The following is a 6,119-nucleotide window of genomic DNA, read 5'->3' on the forward strand; positions in this document are numbered from 1 at the left end:
TTAGAAATTGTCTTTCCTGCTGCCAACCTCCCTGCTACATCACCTAGGGATGCCTGCCCCCCCCCCCAATCCTGGCCTGAGTGTGAAGTTGTGAAAACCTCCTTCCCTGATACAATAGCTGATGCAAGTTTGGGGCACACGAAAGGGATCATTATGAGATAATAATTCAAAGGAAAATGCAGAGGCGAAGATTATTTTGTTGAGGAAATGAAGAACTGAGATGTGTGAGTACTTAGTTAGTGCTCATGCCCCCTTCCTTTCCCAGCCTCCTTGTGTTTAAGTGGGACCACGCGGCTAGCTCCAACCAAGCACAAAGAGCTGATGTGTCTCTCCCAGCTATGCCTGGCAGCAACTGTAGCGACCGTATGGTAGAGGACGGAGCCACATGGAAGCAACCCAGACCCTGTCATAGCACAGGGCAGAGCCGCCTGGACTTTGAGCCAAGAAATCAACCACTGTTGGGTTGTGTCTGCGAGAGTTTCGAGTTTGCTTGCTCAGACAGCTAGTATTGCTTAAACCAAAACAGCCAAACCTTTTCATATATCCTTCATATTTTCATAACCACACATGGGGAGGTAATATTATCCCCATTTCATAGGTGCAGTCACTGAGATTCTGAGACTTAAAGCAATGTCTCCAGAATCACACAATCAGCACATGCTGGAGCTCATATTTGAACCCAAATCTGTCTGACTCCAAAGCAAATGTTTCCACCACTTCCTTTCTTAGGAGAGTACAGTCCTGAAATGATTTTGTTTGCTGGGAATTCTTTCTCCTCTCTTAAACCCACCTTCACATCTTCCTATTTCCATTGAGTGGGAAAAAGAAGGTTGAACAAAGTCACTTTTTAAAGTTTTATTTATTTAAGTAATCTCTACACCCAACTTGGGGCTCGAACTCATGACCCCAAGACCAAGAGTCACATGCTCTTCTGACTGAGCCAGCCAGGCGCTTCACAAATTGGTTTTTAAAGTTTGCAAGGTTAATTTTTGCTCGCCTGGAATGGCCCAGGACCCTAACCCTTATGAACCTGCTGAAAATATCTGGTCCTGGAAAACTTGCTTGCTTCAAAGAAGGGATAATATTTAGATCTGTATGAAATTTACACAAAAACTCCATAGCATAAAAATAAAAGAAAGAATGGCAGACGAAGATACACTTACCAAAATTTGTGTTGCAATGAACAGATGAAAATCATATCTAAATATTTTGCCATGAATTTTTTAAACTCAATGAAGCAACAGCTCAAGAAAGATGTGAGAGAACAGAAGGATATGATAAGTGAGCTGGCAAAATTCAGGAAAGAGTAGAATCAGAAATAAAATCATCACAGAAATGAAGAGAAAACCAGAAGCAGCACCAGACAGAATAGACATCTCTGAATACAGATAGGGACAAAGGACATACATTAGAAAGGCAAGCAAAATGAACAGCAAATAAGGAGAGAACGTGGTAGATTGGAAAGAAGGTAAAAGAGCTCCAACCTACACATAATTGGAGTGTCTGGGGGAGAAAAAGTAACAAAACACAAATATTTAAAGACATAATTTGCTTGCATTTCCCTAATGAGATAAAGCACTTTTTCCTATGTTCTTTGGCCATTTGGCTTTCCTCTTTTGTAATGTGCCTGTTCATTCTTTCAGCCATTTTTTATTGGTTTGTCTGCTTTTTTCTTATTGATTTGTAAGGATTCTTTGTATACTCCAAATGTGAGGCTTTTGTAGTTTAGACACATTGCAAATATCTTCCTCCACTCTGTGGCTTGGCTTCCTGCTCTCTTAAAGATGGACTTTTTAGTAAACTTTTTATTTTGGAGTACTTTTAGGTTGACAGAAAAGTTGCAAAGATAATTCAGAGAGTTCCAAATACTCTTTAGCCAGCTTTCCCCAATCTTAACATCTTAAATTACTATGGTACAGCTGTCAAAATTACAAAATTAATATTGTTACAATACTATGAATTAAACTATAGGCTGTATTCAGATTTCACCAGTTTTTCCATTCGTGCCCTTTTTCAGTTCCAGAATCCCATTGAGGATACCACGTTTCATTTAATCCTCATGCTTCCTTAGTGTTCTCCAGGTTGTGAGAGTTTCTCAGTCGTTCCTTCTTTTTCATGATCTCAACACTTTTGAAGAGTACCAATCGAGTATTTTGTCAAATGTCCCTCAGTTTGGGTTTGTCAAATGTCATCTAATGATTAGACAGGGGATCTGTGTTTCGGGAAAGAATACCATGGAGATAAAATGCCCTTCTCATATCTGGGGACACATGAGGACCATGACTTAGCACTGCAATCTTAACTTTGAACATTGGGTTAAGGTGGTGTCTTCTGGGTTTCTCCACTGTAGGGTTTCTCCAACATTTTTGCACTGGGGGTTGCACCTGCAAACTTGTCCTCAAGCTTAATCTCCCATCTTGACAGCAACTTTATAAGCACCTAATTCTCTGCCTTGAATCCCCTTCTGATTGAAATAGCTACTTGTTTCTGTTGTCTGCAACTTACATCTGCCTGATCCCTCTACTAGAGAAAGGAAGAGAGGGTAAGTCGACTAGACAGATGTAGTTACCAGAGGAAGAGGAAAAATCAAGGAGGCGAGGACCACAACCCAGAAGGAAAGAGAAGGATGGACGAAGATACACAGAAATGGAAATAACCATGTGTGACAGATGGAAATGCCCAAACCGTCATTCACATCCCAAGAAGATGCTCCATCTAACAGTAAAAGGAAATCAATAAGGCACCTGGCCTTGGATTGCTGGGGACATTGGTATGAGGTTGGGATGTGGCCAGTTGCTGGTGTGGACCTGAGAGCCTAACTTGTAGTGAGATTGACGGGAAGTCAGAGTGATGCTAGTGGACAATGAAACGAAGATGTTGAGAATGGTGAAGGACAGTGTGGAGTGGACCAGGGAACTGGGACATCTGGGGAATAAACAGCTAGCTCTACCGTATCAGGCTACCTCGGGTCTCCAGTATCACAACTTCCACATGTGGTTTCCAACAGAATTAAAGTTCCTGGAAAAGATTCTCCAACACTTTAAAAATGATACATGCAGGCAAAGAGCACATTAATCAGGCATAAGACCATGTCGGCTAAATAAGAAATCTATCCCATGTTCATTGTGAAGCAGCTGCAAATGCTCTCCAGACAAAACAGAGTGGAGTCCATCCAGAACAGAGTGGAGTCACTGTTGCTGGTGTAAGAGATTGGTGAGGGGTGGACTTCAAGAGCGAACAAGGGAAGTATGACTGCAACCATTCTCCTTGTAAGTCAGAAAAGTTCCTTGTGATATTTCTAGACTACTGAGAATTTGGCACATGCCCCATGCAAGAAGCAGGACCCTGAACTATGTACATCCAATTAATTAAAGAACCAATGCATCCACCTGGACCGGGGAATGTGACTGATTCACTTTGAGCGGCCAAGTGAATGCCTGTAGGCAATGGAATAATGGCCCCAGACAGACAGAGAAAATGTATAAGTCTTGGCACCTATTCTGACTCCTTATTTCCTCCTCTGCCTGTGTGAGGGTTTCAGGCTTTTAAAAAGAAGCTCATTTGTAGGGATTCAATGGTCAGAATAGGGAGCAGAGCACTGCCCTTCTTTCCCATGCCCCACCACTGGGTCCAGAGATAGAGGGCTTCTTTTTGATGGCTTTTCAGGCTTGCGGACCTCCTAAAGTGATGGCAGAGCATTAGGGTCTCTCTGAGCCAAACTTAGCCCACAGCCTGGGGCCAGGTCCACGCGGAGATTAGCCCAGAGGAGACATCCAAAGGTACAGTGGGACCTCAGGGGGAACCCCGAGCTGACTGGAAAGTGCTCGCCACCAGTCACGATGGCCATAGCTGACCAACTGACCACACACCTTCTGCTTGATGCCACAGATGGGAAGAGCTGGCCTTCACACTTCTGACTCCTTTTCCGAAGACATTTGTGTACCTCTTTATCTAGGAAATCCTCCTAGGATACATTCATTTGGCCTAACACCCTTGTCTTTCACTGAATAGTGCCCCCCTAAATCTATATCCACCTGTACCTGTGAACATGGCCTTTTTTGGAAGAGGGTCTTTGCAGATGTCACTGAGTTAGGACAAGATGGTATTGGAGTAGGTGGGGACTGGTGTCCTCATAAGAAGAGAAAAGACACACGGGGCGAATGACAGGTGGATACAGAGGCAGGGATTGGAGCATGCTGCCACCAGCCCAAAGCCGGCAGCCACCAGACCTGGGAGAGGAAGAGCCATTCTTCTCTGGACCTCCAGAGGGAATGTGGCCTGCCAAGTCCCTCTAGAGGGACTTCTGGCCTCCAGAACAGTGAGAAAAATTAATCTGTGCTGTTTTAAGCCACGCAGTTTGTGGTACTTTATTACAGCAGCCCCATGACCTTAAATCTTTCTTACGTTTGCTCAGTAGGTGTCCCTTGGACACATTGCTCTGAATGGGACATTTCCAACACATAGGATACAGTGATTGATTAGTGTTGCGTTAATCCCACCAGGTGCATACTTACACTTCAGATTTCTTAATAATTTCAATTAATAAAAAGTAGATAAATATTAATGGTGGTGGTTGTTTTTAACACCCCCAAATCTCCACATAAAAAGAGACCAGAAGTAGAAAACAAAACCCAAAGCCCATGAACGAAATCCACAACAGACTCGGGACAGTGGATCCCCCTAAACCCAAAGAACGGATGGTTACGAGCAAACTGCTCACAAACACAGGAGCAGCCTCCTAGAAGCCAGTGTTCAGGACGAAGATAAGGAAAGGCAGCTGGCCCTCTCTCTGATGGGCCTGAGAACCACAAAATGGCAGCCAAACCGGGGAGGGGCTTGAAGGCCGCAGGTCCTGGGTAAGAACAAGGGCCTCCATGTGGTCAAGCTGGGCCTGAGCATCCCAGCCCTGGGAACTCTCAGACCAACACAGCAGAGCTCCATCCCAAATCCAAACCCAGCAGCAAGGAGAAGCTGCTCAGAGAAGAGGCGCATTTGAGAGGCCCAGGTTGGGGGTGGGGGGAGTCAAGGAAAGAGAAGGCCCTGCACAGTGGGCGAGGGGTCAGAGAAGACAGGTGTCAGGAAGCGGGAGGCCGTATCTTCTAAATTTTATGAAAAGAACAGAAGCGAGAGCTCTAGAGTCATGACATTCCAAAAAGTGATCTCGGCCCAACCTTCTCCTCTCCAAGTACAGAAAATTCATTTTACTTAAACATGAGCAGCCAAAAGGACTCTCATTCAAATATCATGCCGAGTTGGTCTGAGAGAAAAGAAAAAAGAACACAGTAACGGGCCTCATGGCCCAGGGAGATGCCCCAGGAGGATGTGGCCAGAACACGGAGGAAAACCAGTCATTTAATATTTCGAGATGAGCAGAAACAAATAAAATGACGGCAGCTCCGAAAGAAGCACAGACTGAAGGACAGCATGAAAAGACGGGGGTGGGGGGAGCAGAAACTGTCTTAGAAATGAGTCCACACCAGGGGAATCACAGATACAAACACACACGGTAGATGCTGGCTCCGGTGAAACAGAAGATGAAAAAGACAAATGTTTCCTTCCAAAGGAATGAATGAGAAATGAAAAAAAATTCCAGAGAAAGTAGCAGGAGCCAGGCAAGGATCAAACACTTGTAAAACAGGAATTACCAGGAGGAAAACCCAAGCTATAAAACAGAATACTACTCCAAGGGAAAGTGTGGAACATTTTTTCCTAAACGGGCACCATGCATGGTGAGACTGGGCTTGTGGAGCTGTCGGGCTTTGGAAAGAAACCCACTCTGTACATTGGCTAGAGAGTCCAAGTTGCTGAGAAAGGAAAGAGTATCAGATTGCATGTAGACTTCTCAACAGCCACACTGTATGCCAAAACTCAGCAGAGTGAAATATTTAAGATACTCAAGGAAAGAACACGTGAGCAAGCCAACCTTGAAGGACGAAGACCATAGACAGACAGACCGCTATGGACATTCAAGAGCTCGGGGACTATTCTTCCTAAAGAATCCGCTAGAGAACGAAGTTCGAACAACAAAATGACTGGAAAGACAGCACCATATGGGCGGGCAGCAAGCTAGCTGCCAAGAGTAAGAGATACTTGTTAGGGAGGCGACAGAGAAGGCCATG

This window comes from Mirounga leonina, unplaced genomic scaffold (assembly GCF_011800145.1).
Source record: "Mirounga leonina isolate KUSES-001 unplaced genomic scaffold, KU_Mleo_1.0 Mir_321, whole genome shotgun sequence".
NCBI classification, from domain to species: domain Eukaryota; kingdom Metazoa; phylum Chordata; class Mammalia; order Carnivora; family Phocidae; genus Mirounga; species Mirounga leonina.